Source organism: Rhinolophus ferrumequinum, chromosome 8 (assembly GCF_004115265.2).
Source record: "Rhinolophus ferrumequinum isolate MPI-CBG mRhiFer1 chromosome 8, mRhiFer1_v1.p, whole genome shotgun sequence".
Taxonomy (NCBI): Eukaryota; Metazoa; Chordata; class Mammalia; order Chiroptera; family Rhinolophidae; genus Rhinolophus; species Rhinolophus ferrumequinum.
The window spans coordinates 94,536,785-94,555,431 of record NC_046291.1 but is presented as its reverse complement, the minus strand read 5'-3'; the positions used below and the strand labels follow the sequence as shown (position 1 = coordinate 94,555,431).

The following is an 18,647-nucleotide window of genomic DNA, read 5'->3' as shown; positions in this document are numbered from 1 at the left end:
TGTCCAGGCTCTGTTGACCACACATCTTGAGGTTAGTCACCAAAACAGGACTCCTGTTCCTTCATCTGTGATGAGGGATTCTGTGCTGCTTGGATGTCTTGTGTTGACTAATTGATTAGTTGTGTTCAGAGTGTGTATCCAAAGCATTTTAACTGCTAAATATTGTCACTAAAGCTGTTGAAAAACCAGTTTCCTCCTTTGAATATTTTCTGAAACATATGTTCCCATTTCCCCAGTTGAAGCTGAAGTCACATCTGGTGGTTTCTCCCAATTCCCATTCTGCTCTGATGAGTGTAGCACGTACAATTGACGAAACCAGAAATAACTTAGCAGCTGATGGTATTCATAGAAAACATTTTTTTTAATCCCAAATGTTTAAATGACACAGAAAATGAATTTGTAAAGTTTATTTTAAATTTTCAGGTGACTCTGATACATTTAGAGCAATTTTTAGTAGAGAACAGATCATGGGACACAGAAAGAAAAGATAGAGCCAGGATTTCATTTCCTTGAACAAGTCTGCTGGGATCCTTAAATACAAAACACAGTAATATTTAGAAAATAAAATGTTAATTTTAAATGTGCTTTAGAAATTTGCAACTTACAGCACTATGTAACTTTGTTATAACAAAATACGTGTAATGTGTTGTATTTTTTTCTCTTTCCAAAATGGCAAAGTATATCATTTTTGTGCCTAGATCCCTTTAGCTATGGAAATAGAGCACTGAGTTTTTGAAGGCTAATAATAAGTTTACATTTTACCAGATCATATTGGCAACAAAATTTCTGAATCCCCATTTTTATTCTTCTTTGATATATTTAAGATGGCAAAAGGTGTTTTTTTTTTTCACTACCAACCCAAATAATATTGTTCCACACTCTGTGGAACATTTGTCTGCTTCCATTGCAATCTTTTCTTAACACAAACGTCACTCCTGATACATGAATATGGCAAATCCAGTTAAACAGATAGGAGAAATAAGTGTGTCCCTTAAACAGAAAGGAGAAATAAGGAATAAGGGGTCCCACTCACTTCTGCCCCTCCCCACTCCCTCTCACACTGGGTGGAGGCAGATCTCTGTCCTCAGAATTGCCATGCAGGTTTCCACTTTGTTTATCCGTAAGATCAAATGAAGAGTGTAGAAACAGACAGACAAACCAAACAAAAACCGAAATCACAGAAGACTAAGCACAACAAACTGGCAAACTAAGTTTGTCTTGCATGAGTACTGCCACCCCCCTTTCATAATCAAGGGCCAGGAGAGTTTTCATTCAATATGTTTGGAATTTTAAAATACAAAACTCTCAAAAATTAGGGGAAATCCTAAATGGTACCGATTCAGTTTGCTAGGGTTGCTATAACAAAATACCACAGATTGGGTGACTCAAAAAGATAATTTGTTTTCTCTCACATTTCTCAAGACTAGATGTCCAAGATGAAGGTAGTGGCAGGGCTGGGTTTTCCTTCCGAGGCCTCTCCTCTTGACTTGCAGATGGCCACCGCCTTGCTATGTCCTCGCAGGGTATTTCCTCTGTGCACGTGCATCGCCAGTGTCTCCTCAAAGGAAGAGACCTTATAAGGATACCAGTCATATCGACTAGGGCCACACCCTAACAGCCCCATGTTGACTTAATCCCCTTCTTAAAGACATTGTCTTCAAATATGAAGACATTCTGAGGAACTTGGATTGAGCACTTCGACATAGGAATTTGGGGGGTGGGGGCACAATTCAGCCCATAACAGGAAAAAAGAGATTACACATGTCTTCAATCAGTGAACACTATTTTCTGAGATTCTATTGTATTCAAATCACCTGGACAGTAATGTGTTGGAGGGATATAGAGCATGGGGTATAGGTGACCAGTACAACTTTATCTTGCTCTCCCTTCTCCAGTTTGAACTCATGGGATAATGAATGATGGCTTCACTGTCTCATTTGTTCTCTGAAGCATTTGCACCCAATTAATTCAAAGCAGTATCATATTGCAGACCCTTATCAGAGAGGTTTTCTCAAAATGTCTTCTATGAAGCACATAACCGAGAGATAAGCTCACAAAAGTAGTACAGGGGAAGTAGGGTCATGGGAAGGCCATGCTGTCAGTCTTTTCCTTAATTTCACTCTATAAGTCAAGCCAGTAATTTGAAGGCTAATCCTTCACTGTCATTTATTACCTCATCAACATTAGTCCCTTAGCTTTTTCCAAAGGACCTCCATGAAATCCCTCCATATAAAGTCCTCCAAGAATTTCTTCCTTGTGAAATTCGACATATTCCCTTTGTGGTGGGCATACTATTGAGTTTATTTTCCAGGAGATTCCTCTGTTTCTTTCTATAACGTTTCTCATATGAAAACTTACTTTCTAAATTCAATGTTCAAAAACCATTTTACCTCCCTTGAGAAATGGTAAGATTCATTCTTTTTGTAAGAAATATATAACTGATGACATATTTTTTCTCTTGTATTTCCAAAATATATTAAAAATAATTTATTTCTACAATCTTTTTGTTCTTACAAAGACAATTTTAATCTATACTTTATCATGAATTTATTGATCATGTTTTGTTTTGTTTGAATGCCAGCTGAAATCACAGAAATGAATTGATACAAATAATAGTGGGTTTTTTTGTTTTGTTTTGTTTTTGTTTGTTTGTTTGTTTTTCCCTCAAGGAATTTAAAAAGTCCTTAGAGTACAGAATTTGATTACATATGTCTTTTTTTTTCACAAATGTTGTAAATAAGTGGTAGTTGATCAGAATAACTTTATAGAAGAGGTAACATTTGTAACAAAATTTGAGGAATAGAAATATTGGATTAAAACCTTTAAGATGATTCCTTTTGAATCATCAAGTCCTTTGAATCTTCTGAGGATAATCTGTAAATCCACGAAAATAAAGTTGAATAGTTCTTTAAAGTCCAAAGTTTAAACTAAATTAAATCATAATTTATAATTCAATTTGTAAACTAAGCTGTTTTCTGTTATCCTGCATCAAATCCCAAATAGAAAGGCCTTCTTAGGCTCCTGCATAGGCCTCCTCGCTTCTTTGGTATAGAAGAGGAGAGCATTTCAGGACCCCGAGATGTATTCATCAAGGGCCTCTCATGAAATCACAGTCCAGGAACTACCACAGGGAGGACCTGATAGGATCTTGACTGTGAAGTCACCTAGTGTCACTTCCATCCTGCTTTGTTGGTTAAAGCAGTCTCAAACCCACCTAGATTTAAAGGAGGGAAGTCCTTAAAGAATTTGGAGGCCCTTTTTTGAAATTGCCACATGTATACCCATTTTTCATTTGAGAACCCTAGTCTTCAAATATTTTTATAAAATACTTGTATTAAATGTCTAATTTAAGCTAAAGTGTTTATTGTTCATAAGAAACCTATTAGAATCTTGATGGATTTGCTCTTATTGTTTTTGTTGTAGACTTTATTCTTTATCCTTTTTACATGTACAGCAATCAAAAACAAATACTAAGCAATTTTCCTGACTACATGAAAAAAACAGAATGAATTGAAGATGGAATGCGTCATGGAAAGCTCGACTACATATGAAAATGTAATTGAAATCCACTTTGTTTTTACATTCTTGATATTTGTGAAATTGGAAGGAAGCTTACAATCAATAATGGATTTTAGTTGCACCAGTAGTAGTTTTTCTTTGCTAGCTGTGCATAAAATAATGACACAAGTTACTGTCTATGACAACTAATATTTGATGAAATATGATAGTCGTTACTCACAATTCCAAAATAATCAGAAACAGGATACAATAATACCCTCTATTTTGAGCTATTTTCCATATAACCATAAAGAGTCTTAGATTTTAGATCGTGCTTGAATTGCACCATTCTACACACCTGTTAACTCCCAGAGGTTTCCCCACCCCCCCTTTGGCAATGTGCTCATTTCTTTAATTTGATTCTGGTCTTCTAAGAGCAGCCAACAATGCATTAGTTTTTTCTGTCATCTGAAAGACCCCTTAATTGACTTGTTCTTATTGACTGTGATACTAGCAGGGGCCTCGGTTAATGCTGAATCCTGATGGGAGGCAACGAATAGGTTTGCCAGCATTGGAGCTGAGTGCTAGATGCAGTATTATGTTTATGTTCCAATCATTTAGCTTTCCCTCATGATAGCAACAAAATAACTTCTTGGAAAATGAAGCCCTGAATCTTATTATCTGATAAAATATATACCTGAATGTGAGCAATCCAGCTATAAATTTCTTGATAATAAGGTTGTCTGAAATCTTAGGTAAAATAATTCATCTTTTGGGAAATTGTATTGGAATTATCATGTAGAATGTTTGCACTGCTATACCTTTTAAATAGGATAGTGTTTTATGTTATGCACTAAACATTGTGTGCATGTACAGACATATATCTATAGACACATATTAAATTATTCAATTATTATTTAAAGAATTGCTGAGTCTAATATCTGTCGAAACATCTGTGTATATACAGACATATACATCCACAAATACATATATTTATTTATTCAGTTGTTATTTGAGGAATAATTGTGTGTCTAATATATAGCAGGTATATGATGATTACTAATTATCCCTGCCCTCAAGTAGATCACTGCCAACTTCTTGTAACTTTATTTCTTGCTCTACACCTGGTATATAATGTGGACACTTAGAAACTAGTACAGTGTGAATCTTGAATAAAGACTAGCCAATGTTTTCACTTAAAAAAAAATACTTTGTATTGACACACATAGTTAATCAGTTTTCTCAACTGGTAATATTATATATATTATATATATATTGCTCTTTAAATGGCACATTCCTGCTCAGAAACCACTTTGTGTATTTTCTGATTGTAGAATATCTTTCAAAATAATTAAATGACCTTTGTGGGCTATCATGGAGCAGCAAAATCCTTGAAGGCAGGAAATTCATAGCCTTCTTTGATTTATTTACTTACTTATTTATTTATTTATTTATTATTTTTGTGATGTATCCTGCAATAACCATAAAAACAGAGAGTGGTTAGTAAATGTTATTCAGATTTGGGGATGTGAAATAGGAGATGCAGGTATGAAATCTTGTGCTTATTACTATCATAATGCTGAGGATCCTCTGGCCACTTTTCTCTTATCTGTGTAATTGCAAAGTTCTTCATATTTTATTCATTAGAAGAGCTGCACATGCTTATTCTTCTTAGGTGGCTGCCTTGCACTGTTTTCAACACTTCCTATGGGTGTAATCTGTGGGCTCCATCACTTTTCTCTCTATGCCTTGTTTAGACCTCTAATAAATATTAGACTTACAACCCTGAGTTATGTGTCAAGTACAGAAATAAATGAACAGCTGAATTTTATTTGTTTATTAGCACTATGGAAAGCAAACTCACTTTGTCTCTTTCATACTCTCTTTCGTGAATTTGCTCACCTGTTATAAATTTCAAGGAATCCTAATTCATGCAGGTATTTACATAAAGGTTTACTACTAACTCTTTTTTTCTTTCCTTTTCTTTTAGATTTTTTCTTTTTTTTTAAACCATAATTAGGTAAAGCCTATTAACCATCAGTGATGGAATATGTAGACAGAATTGTGATCAATTCTCCTTGTATCTATGATTTTGTAAAATTACTGTTGGAGATGTATCAAAAAAGTCATGGAGAAGAGAAAAAGGAATAAGAGAGAGGTAAAAACAATCTCGGCAAGGGAAAGTGGGACGTGAGGGAGAGGAAGGAAGGACTCAGGGATACAGGAAGGGAGAGAGGAAAGAAAAGAGGGGCATTGAGAGCGAGAGCGAGAGCGAATAAAAATAAAAGAAAATAATGAAGGGAGAACCAGAATAAGAAGAAATTAAAAAGAGCACTCGAGAAAGAAAAGGCATGGAGTGTGTGTGTGTGTGTGTGTGTGTGTGTGTGTGTGTGTGTACAAAAACGTTACAAAAATGTATAGAATAATAAGTAATAAATATTCTTCATACTTTGTGAGGAAGTATTGGAAAATACTGATGGGACAGTCACGTCCACCAAGCAACTCAGGAAAGAATGCAAGGCTGGGGAACCACGACGTTTTAGGCATTCTCATATAAGTAATACATGAAATATTCCAGAGAAGGACAAAGAAAGTATTCCCTATCACCAAGGGCTGTGCCCACAGACGGGTTGCAGGTGGGAGGAATACTGGTAGAAACGACTAAGTGAATAGCTCTGTGGATGGACAAATGAGTAGACAGATGGAGAAATAAAACTGATAGAAGAGCAACTTCAACATCTTCCTATCAAGACTATGAAGAGTGAGCACAGGAGAGCCATTTGCCCCAGGAAGTTGGAAGTGGCAACTGTTTTGTTTGTTTCTGTTAGAGGATGAAAATTCAGAGTACTTGAACTGGACATCCCTAATCTTTTCAAAATATTGAACAGAGTTTGCTAAAGAAAATGAACTGAAGTGGAATGGGGGTGGGGGCTAGACAAGGATGGATAACTATGGGAGCTACTCTTCTGGGGAAACTTCTAGGGAATTCATGAGAATAGTAGCAGCATCAAGTGCACACTAATTGGGTTTATATTAGACCAAGTCAGAAGGGAAGGAATTAATTAATATGTATTTCAGTTATTTTTCCCCTGGTTACAAGTTAAACTTAATTTTCACTGTGTATTTTATTCATCTTCTCCTATCATTATGTCTTTCTTTAGCTGGAACTAATATAACCTAATGCATGTGTTTTGATAATGGAATGAAAACTAAAACTAAGTATCTCATTAGTACTTAGCAGTCTATAGTGTCATTATATAAGAGTTCTTCAAAAATAAAACAAGGTGATATTTGAACATTTTGGATAAGGTTCAAACCATGTAACCAGTGATTCTTAAATTTTAGTATGTAAAATTTGAGCATCATTTATTGAGTATAATAGAAATGGAAATCTTGGGCTCCATTCCCTGAGTGTCTGGAAGACTCTGAACCTGTATTATGAGCACACAAGGTCATTCTGATTAAAGTCATACAAAACTACACTTTGAGAAACACTGATCTAAGGTTTCTAGAGAGAAATTTCAATTGATCCTGGTTATACATTGAACCTGTCACTCCCTTCTGTCAATGTTGAGCAAAGTTATAGAATTTCAGGCAAATTGTCCTTTTTAAAAACAATGATAATTTTTAGAACATTTACTTTTGCAGATATTTTTCTTTGATTGATTGATAGATAAATCAATAGATAGAAGAATATAGTTGGGCAGACAATAGAGTTTGGAATATCCCAAAAAGAGTTGGAAATGCATACCCAATAGAGTCCAGTGGTTTACCAATAAAATAATTATTTGATGTATACTCATAATTTTGACTCAAGACTGATTGCGGTGAAGACCTAAGACCTTTTATTGTTATGTATCAGAGGGCTAGGTTTTATATACATAGTAAAATTATTATTGGGGTTTGGAGCCATAAGGTCTAAGTTCAAGTCTTCTTAGCTATATGATCTTGGGAAATTTACTAATCCTTCATTAGCTTCCATTTATTTATAAAATGAGAAGAGAATATTCACATATTTGTCGGGAGGGTTGAATGAGATAATTAAATGTGTGAATGCTAATAGTGTAGAAATCCAATTTTATTTTTGCTGTTTGGGCAACAGAAATGGCAGCTGTATTCAAAATAAGAATGACTGTAGAGTTTTCCCCTAGAACTATAGTCTTCACTAAACATTAGCCATTTTTAACTCTTTAATTTCCAGATGTTGCTTAAAATTCTAATTCAAATTTACTTCATTCTAACTTTTTATTAAAGCTCATGTATAACCTTTTTTTCCCCCTCACCTGCTACACTGTGAAGGTCCCGATGTCAGGCCTCATACCTATTCTGTACTTTTTATCTCTAACCAGACATGTGTCTTGTCCATTGTAGATATTTTATGTTGTTTTGTTAAATAAACAAATGAACACCTTTCTGTATGGTGATTTCTCTGCCACATTTATAGTATGCACCTATTCAAATACTTGGTGGGTGTCCTTCTCTGGGCCTATCACTAAAATGACAAAAATACTTAATTTATTTAATTATGACACTATCTTTAATAAAATGCCAAAGATGAATATACCTATATAGTGATTAAAGCATTGTATTCACATTTGTTCCTGCATGGAGTTGTTTTTTAAATGTCTTCTGTGGGGACTCCTTCTGTGTTGATATTTCTTTTTCTTGCATTTAGTCATTTGTTTATTCAACAAATGTGGATTGAGTCCCTAGCATAAACCAGGCACATTCTACATACTGGTTACATAGTCATGAACAAGACTTCCAAGCCCTTGCTCTAATTCTAATGACGGGTAACATATCAGGGACATGTTACACAAACAAAGAAAAACATAACAAATCAAAAAGAATAGTTTCAGGTAATAGTACTGCTACGAAAATAATGGAGTGATTTTGGAGTACTTTAAATATGGTCAACAAGGGAGAGGTGAGATTTAATTTCAGGATCCAATAATACAAACAATTAGCCACTAAAAAAATCCATGAAAGAATGGATTTGAGCAGAGAACAGCACACATCAAAGAGCCTGTGCAAGGGCCCATGGTAAGCTCAGTGCAGCAGGAATGGCCTGGAGCATAGAAAGAAATCAGGCTGTGAAGTCCGCAGGCGCCAGACTGGTAGGGTCTTCGGGGCCATAGTGAGGAGTTTGGATTTCACTATTGTAATGGAGGATTTTAGTCAGAGAGATAAATCTTCTGGTATAGACTTTAAAAGCCTCCCTCTGGCTGCCATAAGAATAACTTTTGGGGAAGCTGGATGGCTCAGTTGGTTCAATTCCCACATGGGATGGTAGGCTGCGCCCCCTGCAACTAAAGATTGAAAACAGCAACCTAACTTGGAGCTGAGCTGCGCCCTCCACAACTAGATTGAAGGACAACGACTTGGAGCTGATGGGCCCTGGAGAAACACACTGTTCCCCAATATTCCCCAATAAAAATTAAAAAAATGGAAAAGATAACTTGGGGGATGGAATAACAGTTGGAGGCAACGATTTTACCTTTGAATCCGTTGTAATCACCTACAAGAGATCACCACAGCTTTGGCTGGTTCTGTCAGTTAGTAGCTGAGTTACTTTTGGCAAGTAATTTAACCTCTATCCAATGACTTTGTTTCCTCATCTGTAAATGGCATACAAGTATTTTTCTTAGTGTTATTGAATAAACTAGGCTATATTGAATAAACTAGAGATTGAATAAACTAGGCTATAAAAAGTGCATGAAACTGCCTGGAATGTTTTAGATGCTCAATAAATGCTGGACTTTTTTTTTTTTTTTACATTAGGATTTCTAGTATAGACACATTAGCTTTAGTACCCTGATTCACTGCAATTCTCTATTTCTCAGCCTATGTGTAGACATTAGGTATTTTACTTTTCTAAATCTGTTTCTTATTATTTCTGTTTACTATATTAATCAGTATATGATAAGCTATGCATTGGTAATAGTTATGCCCATCCCAAGTCTCTGTGGCATAACACAGTGAAGATTTCCTTCTCCTCACATTACAATTTGGTATGGATAAGGGAATCCCCCTCCATTCTTATTGCCCCAAATCTGGAAACTACTGCTCTCAAGTGTGTCACATCAGAGAAATTGTGTGGTAAACTAAAGATCTTATTCCATAAATGAACATGCCAGTGTTCATTTATCATTATCAGTTTCCACAAACTTATATTATGTTGGTGCAAAAGTAATTGAGGTTTTTGCAATTGTTTTTAACCTTTTAAACCTTAATTACATTTGCACCAACCTATAATAGCTGATCATTTTCTCTAACTGGTTATTTTCACCTGCAAGGCTCACATTATTTCCATATGTTTTTAGCATATTACAAAGTAAAAAAAATAAATAAATAAAAAATAAAGGTCTGTGACTCTTTGTGAAGGTGAGTGCTCAGTATACAATCTATGCAGGGCTGGGACTTAATCAACCCAAATCCTTGAGCCTGGGTTTGCCCTCAGTTACCCTTTGAACAAGTCTTTTAACCTTGCTAGGATTCTTCATCGCGGCTCTTCGGATAAACTATATTATCAAAATGCAAAGTATTATTATATCCTCCCAGAAAAACATAAACAATGCGAATAGCATCATTTAAGTTAACCGTTTTGTCTACCTCTTTGTCTCACCATGGAATATCCTTATGGTACATTCTAGAGAGGTTTGTCTAGTCCAGCTTGAAATGACCCCAGCAAAGTGACTTTTATCATTTGTTTTGAGAGGTGGTATCATTAATCTTTCCTGCCCTCCCCCTTTTTTGGGCTGACTTCCATTAAAGAGGCAGGGAGAAGAGAACATTAAAAAACATTATAAAAATGTTAATTCCTAATATCACTGACTAGCTCTTAATCACACTATTAGACATATGTTCTGATTTAATGATTCTGACCAGCAAGCAATAAGACCACGATTACTTTTGATGCACGTCTACCATTATTTTCTCATATGGATGGGGTTGGTTTTCTTTCTGACCAAACATTTTCTCAGCAATTGTATTCTATTTAGAAAGAAAGAGTATATAAAATACTTTCTTTAGTTGTTAGAAACAAGTGTTGTGCTGGTTTGTATTTTGATCCTACAATTGAGACACTTTGGTGCACTCACCTGTAATTATTGATAGTTTGTATGTTGATCATACAATGAGATATTTTGGTGCGGACATCTGTAATTATTTGGCCTTACAACATTGTGCTGTGTTTCTCTGCTCTTATTTTTAAGCCCACAATGCTTAACTGTAATCAATGAAATGGGACGTTTTTAGGATGTGCAGAAATTTCATTATTTCAAACAGTTTTTTCCTAACCACGTTGTAGTAAAAATCAGATTCCTTTTCCTCTATGGATCTTGCCTACACAACTCTTCCTTGTGGCACCATGGCTGAAATTCTCCTCAAACCAAGCTTCCAATCAAATGTCGCCATTCCCTGAAATCTTTCTCAGGACTCGTGGACATAATTCATTGGATCTGATTGTGGACTTCCCTAGGGTTTTATTAACTGCCCTCTTTTGCCCCTAATCTCATCCTGACTTGCATTTCTCTTAGCTCTGTACACGTACTTCTTCCCCTAAATGTTATAAGCTCCTCTGGGGCAGTAAAGGTCTATTAAAATTTATGTTACTGGGATATCACACCATGACCTTCACACAGCATATATACATATATCTGCATATAAAATAATCTATATTGTTATATTTAATTACATTGTCTTATAAATCATTTATGTAGGTATCATTTATATTTATATAAAACTTGTGTCACCCTATGGATGGCAGTTGTGACAGTTGACAGTCAAGTAATCAGCCATGGGAATTGATTCTCAAAAGTTCTTTGCAGAATCTCTAACTAAATACATGGGTGGGAAGCAATGAGCGTAGTATAGACGAGCCGGCAGTATCACCACTAGTGAGAACTGCTCTCAGTTGCAGGAAGATGCAATCACCGTGCATGACATGGATAAGTATGAGAGTGAGGGTTACACTGTCAGTAACTAGAACTGAGTTGGAACAGGCTGCGAGTGAACTCAGATTGGCTTCAAGTAAGGAGTTTGTGGGGGAAAAACTGGAGCACGGTTCTAGGAGTGACTTCCTAAGCAAATGCTAAAGTGCCTGCTATAACTGCTTCCACTTGTGGGCCAGCAGATAGATAATTAGTCAGGTCCAAACAGAATTTGTTTCTCTTTATTTCCCTCATCCACCTATATGTCTCTTTATTTATGTTTACAACCAGATTGTAGATACCTTGAAAGCAGGGCCATCATCGATCATTCTACTTACTTCCTTATAATCCCTACAGAATTTTTATGTGGTTGATGTCTAATTTGTATTTTATCAGTTGCTGTCGTCACAATAAAGCTCTAGAGCCAGTTGCAAAAGCTCAGTGGCATACAACATTCAGTGCTTGTACTCACATGTTTGTGCATCAGGTGGGAAGGTGTGCTTCAGGTGCCACATTCTGAGGCCCACGCTGGAGTGGGCTGTGACTGGGACATGTTCTCATGGTGGTGTCAGGGAAATTCCCCAGGGTCAAATGGAAACATGCGTGCCTCGTAAGGTCTAGACCCTGAACTGACATATCACCATTTCTGTCTACATCCCAAGTAGCAAAGCAAATAGTGAGACTATGTCTAATATTAATGGGGCAGGGATGTTTGCTATTTCCATTGATCCACTATAGCATGTATTTACCGATCACCAGAGACATTTTTGAAGTCATAAAAGAAACAAGAGAACCCAAACTCTTCTTGTGGGCATATTGAGTTTACCAGAACTAAGGCTATGAGCACACTATTTCTAAACTTTAGAAATAAAATAGAGACAATCGGTGACAACGTGTGCTCCACAAAGTAGAAACATGCCTACAAATTTACAGAACTTTGCAGCACCGTTCTTGTTTTGTTTGGAATCATGCTTGGGCTATTTGCCGCAGTGGGAACAGGGCAAATTCTCTTGGCTGTAGCTATCGTTTCACTGGGAGACTGTTGTCCCCAATGAACATTTAATCCACTGGGAAGTTACTGCTTCCCAGGTTATCCACACTTTAATTTAAATGTTGCAAGATTAAAGAAGGATCTCGAAGTTGAATTCTGTTCAACATCTCATAGTCATTAAGTCATGAAATTGTGCAGCTGAACGCCTTCATGTTTTCTCCTGAATTTCTTATATTAGGAAAATTATAACTTGAATCAAGTATTGACAGGTTGGGTTGATGCCTAGGTGTTCGATAAAACTTATTGTGATTTTTTCTCTCCTTGAGCTGTGGGTACCATATAAATGTGTCACTGGAGGGAACCTCAGAGTCAGGAGGGTGTGCTTAGATGCGCTCATTAGCAAAATTCCTAGATTTGACTTTTGTGATGTTTTAAAATTCAGATATAATACTTTTCTGAAACTGTTCACAGAGGAGTTAATATGAGCTCGGATTTCTGAGGTCAAAAGTCAGGATGAGGGTATTGCTCCTCCTTCTCCTCCTCCTCCTCCTCCTTCCTCCTCCTCCTCCTCCTCCTCCTCCTCCTCCTCCTCCTCCTCCTTCTCTCTCTCTCTCTCTCTTCTCTCTCTCTCTCTCTCTCTCTCTCTCTCTCTCTCTCTCTCACACACACACACACACACACACAAACACACACACACTTCCTTCCCAAACTCAAATTCCCTTTATAAGTCTACAATATGCAGAGTTTGTTTTCAGCTATCTTTGATTCTTGGGAAAGCTATCTTGAATTCTTTCCCAAGTTTGTTTTGCATTATCACCTAGAGAATAATTAGAATAATAGGAACTTATGAGCTGGCAACCTAAATAGGGGGTAAAGTGCACCCAGAAATTTCTGCATTGGAGCCCAGCACTGGAGAAAGAGTGCTAGCCTTTGACTTCAGCCCTGCTCTGATTAAGAAGGAAAGGGCCTGGCTGTGCTGAAATGACCTGAGGGAAGTACCCTGGTAAGGAGTTATTATGGACAGACCTCAGGCTACACAGTACCCTGTATAGGGTGCTATGCCAAGTAGTGTAAATGATGGTCCTGCATAAGTTTCTGTCTTAATTCGTTTGTCAAATACTTTAACCATTTTAAAACTCGGGTAACAATGAGGTCCTAGTAAACAGGCATAAAAATCTGTGAGTAAAAACTCAGAAAGGCACTGCACATTTAAAAGGAAGTCCAGCTATAGGACTTCTCAGTACATCTCAGTTTGCGTGTTATTTACAACAAAATCAAACACACTCATGGTTATCTCCTTGAAACCTGGGTGGGGAAATCTGAAAAGGCCCTAGCAAGAAATGCTAACATCAAATTATTATTATTGTGGCATTATTATTGTGTATAAATCTTAAAAATTTAGATATTTTTATTTATTGTGTTGTCTTTATTTTAGCGAATATAAAAAATTATCCATTACTTGCGATTTTTCAGTTATTTCTTATCACTTAACTCCACCCATACATATTTTTCTGAAAGGCCTTAAGTTTGTCAATCATGAATTATATTCCCACATATCACACCACAGTGGCATAACATAAGAGTTCAGCCCAGAGACTCTTGGGCAAGAATTTCTGGATTCATATTCTGACTCTGAACTTTCGGGAGTCCAGCTTCAACGCAGTTATTTAATCCTTCTGTGCCTCCTTCTCTATCTTGAAAGTGAAGGATGATAGTACCTACGTAACAGGATAATTGTGATTATGAAATGGGTTAATGTATGCAGAGCACGCTAGAATACTGCCTGCAACCTGCACATGCTCAGTAATGTTTCCTACTGTCATTTTTGTAAACCTCGTGATAAATATGATTGACCTTTGTCTGGTGATATTCTATGTGCATTAACAAAGAGCAAATGATCACCTCCTGCTGCCATTTATTGCCATATGCTGAAGTCATTCACTCTGAGCCACATACTTTCTTAGGAAGACTTTTTGTTTATTTATTTCTAAATGTATATGTAACCTGAATTTCCCCAAACCTTGATTGTATATGCCTTGAGGTCACAGGACAATAATAATTCCAAATGCATAGAAATAATACAAATTAAAGCAGTTCTTCAGTGGTATTTTCTATATCCTGCGTACGGAAGACCTCAGTGCCTCTGAGGCCTCAAGGTCTGCTGCAGAGTTCCTAGTGCGGTCCTCTAGGGGGACACACTCCTCCCACATTCTTCTCCTGCTCGCTTTTACGGAAGTTCTTGTGATGTATGTAGCTGCTGGTACTGTGTATGAAAACACTGCTTCCTTTCCAAGAGGCTGGCTTCTGAAACCCTAGAGCCTTAGGCCCCAGAAGCACAAACAGTGTGCGGAGGTTTCTTTCACTGTGGATCAACCCACGGTGTAGGCAGTTGCGGGGTGCAACTACTCTTCCCCATTCTGCTCTGTGTGAGGTCACCTGCCTGTCAACCCAAAAATATTGTGTCCCCCAGGCCTAACACAAACGCACATCTCAGACTCCTCTGTTAATTAGAAACTTCTCATGATGTAGATATGTGGATTAATAACCCAATTTTATGCAAGAAATTGAGATTTCAGAAGTTTAAAGGACCGATCCATTAAGTGATCCTAAATGCCTGTTTAGCTCCATGACAGACATGTATCTTATCCATGTCTGCTCAACTGCTTTTGAGTAGCCTTTGTGTGTTAGTGAAAATACGCGTTGTGAGTCCTGCCTCTGCAGTGAAGTCAGAATTTAATCCCCCAGGATCCCTCCGGTGGAGATGCAGGATGTTATTTATGCTTCACCAATCAGACCACTCATCTAAGGCTCTGAAAGGGAGGTGAGCACTGGGCAGCAGGCTCTCCGGGGAAATTCTGCTCCGCTCTTGCAGGCACCACAGAAACATCTCTCTGCAGGGTGACAGGGCTTGCTGGCCTGAGATCCTCATAGAGAAGAGGCTGTGGTGCCAGCAGCATTTCTGCTTCAGCTGAGTAGGTCTCCTGATGTTTGATGGATCTGGTGCAGCAAACTAGGCGGGGTTCCCTCATCAGGCTAGTTTGGCAACATGGTTGCCGCATTAACCTAAAGCTCATGCCTTCCACGGCCATAGTTCTGTGCAGCCTGGTATCCTTCTAACAAATACCTTTACCTGGAAATTGTCAGAGTGAATTCTTAGTTTGCAACAAAAAATCTGACTAATATAAGTTCTATTTTGCCAGTTTTTACTACCTTTTATTTTTTTTTTTCTGTTAAAACTTCCTATTAGAGCTTCTTCAAAATTTTGAAAATTGCTGTTTAAAAACTTGGGGATAGGGTGATGTCAGCATTATGGCAGAGTAGAAGACCTCTTTGTATCCCCTCTTAAACTCACAAAAAATTGGACAACTGTAATTCAACAAAGAATACTCTTCTCATCACACAAACACATCTGAGACAGGTGGGAGCATAGGAATGAGCAGGGAAGGTAGAACAAGGAGAGGGGCAGAGATGGTGGCTGCCTGTACAATTCAGAGCATGCCACAGGCCCAGCTGATATAGTAGTAGTGGAGGAGTCTGGTTGCAGCTCTCACACTATGGCCTGGAGAGTAAGAAGGGCAGAATCAACATTCCTGTCTGAAAATTCAACTCCCCTTGCATCAAATCCCTGTGGCAGGGGTGGAGATGTGGCAGACTCATGGTAGCAATTGCTTGCAGAGAAGGAAAGCCGCTAGTGACTTCCGTTGCTGGCGAAGAGGCAAAGCAGCTTGTGGTGTCTATTGCTGGTAGAGTGACAAGGTCATTTGAGGTATGCATTGCTGGCAGAGAGTCAAGGCTACTTGCAGTAGCCATTGCTGGCAGGAATGCAAAGCTACGGGCTTGCAATGGCCATTATTGACAAACAGGCACAGCTGCAAAATTATGATTCTACCTCCTGTGCTCACCCCATTGCAGTGGAACCTGGTAGAGGTTGGACTTGGTTGAGGCAGCTGATATGCCTTGGTTAGCACAGTGGCTGGTAGCCATTGGTAACAAGCAGGCAACACCTGGAGCTCACAGATCCAGACCCCCATCATCCGCCATCGAGACTAGGACAAACCGGGTACAAAGGGGATGACCACCACCCTGGGAAATATGTGGCATTTTCCAAAACTTAAGCAACACCTCCCCACCAAGATTCTGGAGGTGCCAGTGGTTCAGGTAAAGCAAACACAAGAATAAACTGACTCCATTAGGTAATGGGTATACCAGAAGATGAAAGGGAGCATGGGACAGAGAGTCTACTCATAGAAATAATTGATGAGAACTTCTAAAATGTATGGAAGGAGTTAGACATTCCAATACAAGAATCCAATAGAACACTTAACTCTCTCAAACCAAAAAGACCTTCTCCAAAATACATTATATTAAAATCATCAAAGGTTAATGACAGAGAAAGAATTATCAAGTCCGCCGGGGGTTAGGGAGTAGGGAGGGAATAACCCACAAAGATGTACCATTAGATTAACATCAGATTTTTCAATAAGAACCTCCCAAGCCAGGAGAGAGTGAAAGGAAGTATTCAAAATATTGAAAGACAGAAATGGCCAGTCAAGATTAATATATCTAGCAAAGTTATACTTTAGATATAAAGGAGAAATTGAGGTTTTTTCTAACAAAAGCAGAGAGGATTTACCACCACAATCCTGCATTACAAGAAATGTTGAAAGAGCTCTTTTACGGGAAACAAAAGGACAAAACTATATACATCTTTGCATAAGATGATAGACAAAAACAGGATGGTGCCACTCTACTTCAGAATAGGATGTTAAACAATGGTACCATAAAGTTTAAAGGGAATACAAGCATTAAAAAATAAGTATAACTACTGCAATGTGGTAATGAACGCAAAACACAAAAAGGGATAATTTGTGACAATAACAACATAAAAGGGAAGAAGAAAAGGACTGAATGTATATGGGTGAATGAAGATAAGTTGTACTCAGAAAAAAGATCATTGTATATATGAGACATTTTATACAAACTTAATGGTAACCACAAAACAAAATCCAGAGCTGAGACACCAAACATATAAAAGAGCAATTAGAGAAAAAAAAAATCATAGGAAACCATCAAACAGAAGCACAAGGAGCAAGAAACAATGGAGATACAGAGAAACCGGAAAACATAAGATAAAATGGCAGTATTAAGTCCTCATATATCAGTAATCACCCTAAATGCAAATGGATTGAACTTACCAATAAAAAGGCACAGTGTAGCAGGATGGATTGAAAAACAAGATCCAACAATATGTTTCCTTCAAAAGACTCATCTCAGCCCCAGAGACAAACGCAGGCCCTCAGTAAAGGAGTGGAAGATTATACTACAAGCAATGGCAGCCAGAGAAAAGCAGCTATAGCTGTACTTAGACAAATTAGATTTCAAGATTTTTTTTTTAAAGGTAACAAGAGCAAAGATGGACATTTTAGAATGATTAAGGGGGTAATTCATGAAGAATATGTAAAACTTATCAGTGTATATGCACCCAACTTGAGAGCACCAAATTATGTAAAGCAATTACTAACAGACTGAAAGGGAGAAAGTGGCAAATATAACATTACACCATAAAGAAATAGAAAAATAAGAACAGACAAAACCCAAAGTCAGTAGAAGGAAGGGAATAATAAAAATCAGAGCAGAAATAAATGAAATACAGAAAAAAAAAAGAAAGTAGAAAAAGTTAATGGAATGAATGTCTGTTTTTTTGAAAACCATAAATAAAATTGACAAACCTCTAGCTAGACATACTTAGGTAAAAAGAAAATAATCAAATAAGATCAGAAATGAAAGAGAAGTTACAACAGGTAACACAAAAATACAAAGGATTGTACAAGAATAATCTGAAATGTTATATGCCACAAAATTGTACAAGCTAGTAGAAATAGACACATTCTTAGAAGCATAGAACCTTCCTACAATGAGTCATACAGGTTTAGAAAACTGAAATAGACTCATCGCTATCAAGGAAATTGAAACAGTAATTAGAAACCTCCCACTAAACTATTGTCTGTGTCTATGAGTTCTTGTTTCTCATAGTTTAGTGGTTACCAGAGGGTAAGGGGGGTGGGAGGTGGGAGATGAGGGTAAGGGGGATCAAATATATGGTGATGGAAGGAGAACTGACTCCGGGTGGTGAACACACAATGGGATTTATAGATGATGTAATACAGAATTGTACACCTGAAATCTATGTAATTTTACTAACAATTGTCACCCCAATAAATTTTAAA

General features: G+C 37.3%; 1 protein-coding gene across 4 annotated transcripts in view; it reads left to right on the top strand.

Annotated features, from left to right (window-relative positions):
• Positions 1-18,647, top strand: part of CNTNAP5 (contactin associated protein family member 5) — a 769,018-nt gene that overhangs the window by 607,400 nt on the left and 142,971 nt on the right. The gene's annotated exons all lie outside the window — the stretch shown is intronic.